Source organism: Hibiscus syriacus, unplaced genomic scaffold (genome assembly GCF_006381635.1).
Source record: "Hibiscus syriacus cultivar Baekdansim isolate YM2019G1 unplaced genomic scaffold, ASM638163v2 tig00017792_pilon, whole genome shotgun sequence".
NCBI classification, from domain to species: Eukaryota; Viridiplantae; Streptophyta; class Magnoliopsida; order Malvales; family Malvaceae; genus Hibiscus; species Hibiscus syriacus.
Genome location: NW_024062416.1, coordinates 246,266 through 249,026, shown reverse-complemented (window position 1 = coordinate 249,026; position 2,761 = coordinate 246,266).

Sequence of the window (2,761 nt, the reverse complement as noted above, 5' to 3'; positions counted from 1 at the left end):
TTTCAACTGCCAAAAACTTGGAGGAAAAGTACCATTCAATTGATTTTTTGAAACACGAAAGGCCTTCAAAGATGATAACTCCCCTATCCTCAATGGAATGGACCAAAAATGTTGTTTTGAGCAAGGTTCTTGTTATAATATCGGAACGATGATTAATGGAAAACAAATAAGCATGATAGAAAAGGAAAAACAAAGAATACCATAATTTACGTGGAAACCCCTAAAAGGGGAAAACCACGGGCAGATGAGAAAAATTTCACTAATATGAAAGAAGAAAATACAAGAGGATTTTGGTGAAAGAAAAACTTGATATCTAACACTGACCATTAGTTTCTATTTATAGGGATATATACTTGATCACAAAGGAAAACTAAATAGAGTATAAATCTACTTTAATAAAATTTTCTATTTTTGATCAAACTGCGTTTCCTACTTAACCAATATTTATATATTAATTAATTTTTGTCACTTTGAATTCGAGTCAAACTCTAACAAATCTCCACTTTGACACGAATTCTGAAAGTGTAAAGGTTTCGAGACAAAACACCCAAATTCGATGTGACACCCAAACTCAACAAAAAAAATAATTTTTCACTTCAACGAACAAGTTCTCCACCTTTTCCACAACACCCCTCAAAGAAGTAATCTTCAGTAATGGACACCGACCAAGTCCAAGCAATGCTCAAACTTGATTGTAAGGAGCGGTTTGATCATCATGTCTGTAGGATTGTCACGAGTACTGATTTTGCTCATAACAATGTTACCTTGAGCAATTATGTCACGCACAAAGTGATAGTGAATATCAATATGTTTCGTCCGCTCATGAAATATTTGATCTTTCATTAAGAATATATCACTCTGACTGTCATAGAACATCGTGTTGATATGAAGGTCTTCACTAAGTTCACCAAAGAGTCCTTTCAACTAGATCGCTTCCTTACAAGCTTCAGTGATCGCCATGTATTCGGCTTCAGTAGTTAACAAGGTAACTGTGTTCTGTAGAGTAGCTTTCCAACTTATGGCACATCCTCCAACCGTAAAAACGTACCTAGTAAGTGATTCTCTCTTATCAATATCTCCCGCAAAATCATATTCTACAAACCCTACGACTCCATCTCTAGTTTGTTTGAACTAAAAACAAACATCACTAGTACCGCGAAGATACCTAAAAATCCATTGGACAACTTTCCAATGTTCTTTACTAGGATCCGCCATGTATTAACCAACTAACTAACTGCGTATGTTAAGTCTGGACACGTACAAACCATAGCATACATCAGAGATCCCACTCCACTAGAATATGGAACACGTGATATGCACTCTACCTCCACTTCTGATTTTGGTGAATAGTCCGATGAAAGTCTAAAGTGAGTTGCCAGCGGAGTACTCACAGGCTTCGCACTTTGCATATTAAACCGGAGAAGAACCTTTTCAATGTACCCCTTTGACTTAGGTACAATTTACTTGCTTTTATGTCTCTTTTAATCTCCATTCTGAGTATCTTCTTCGCATGACCTAAATCTTTCATCTCAAACTCCTTATTAAGTTGAGTTTTCACATGTCTAATCTCTTCTTTATTGTTCACAACTATCAACATATCCTCAACATAAAGAAGCATGTATATAGGCGAACCATTGCGATTCTTTTTGAAGTAAACACAAATGTCAAAATTGCTTTGCTTAAAACCAAAAGATATCATAAAAGTGTCAAACCTCTTATACCATAGTTAGGTGACTGCTTAAGTCCATAAAGAGATTTCTTCAACGAACAAACATGATCCTCCTTTCCTGAGACCATGAAACCCTTCGACTGTTGCATGTAAATATCCTCTTCAAATTCACCGTGCAAGAATGTCGTTTTCACATCTAACTGCTCAAGCTCAAGGTCTCGCATAGCTACTATCCCAAGCAAAGCTCTAATCGAACTATGCTTTACCACCGTAGAAAACACATAATTAAAGTAAATACTAGGGATTTGGTTGAATCTCTTCGCAACCAACCTTGCCTTGTATCTGGGTTTTTCAACTCCCCGAATTCCTTCCTTCTTTTTGTACACCAACTTACACTGAATGGCTCGCTTTTCGCTGGGAAGTTTTACTAAATTCCAAGTGTTATTCTTGTGAAATGACTATATTTCCTCTTGCATTGCGATCATCCACTTGTCTAAGTCTTTGTAGTTAATAGCCTCTGAATAAGATGATGGCTCTTAGTTTGTATCAATGTCTTTCGCAACACTTAGGGCGTACGCAACTAAATCAGCTTTTGTGTACCTTTACGGTCGCTTGATTTCTCTTATAGGCACACATCTAAACCATTATCAGTATGAAGATGTTTAACTTGTCTTCCAGTCTATTTCTTAATCATTTTCTTCCAATTATTGAATGTGACCATCGTATCATTTTTCTACTTCAAGAAGAACGACCAAACTTTACTAGAATAGTCATCAATGATTGTCAACATTTAGTTTGCACTTCCATAAGAGGCTACTCTAGACGGTCCCCATAGATCAATATGAATGTAATCTAGTGTATCATTCATATTGTGAATCCCTTTGGTAAAGTCCTCTCCTCTGTTTGCCAAATAAGGGACTATTTAAATATTCGTGAATAAATAACTTAATGTTTAGTGAGTTCAAACGATCATACTTAAGTCTATATGATAGAACAATACTCGACGCATAGCGAGACCGAGTATTACCACTATTATTGATATTTGATTGCTTATGTGACACTAACTATCATTATATCATACCACTTGATATG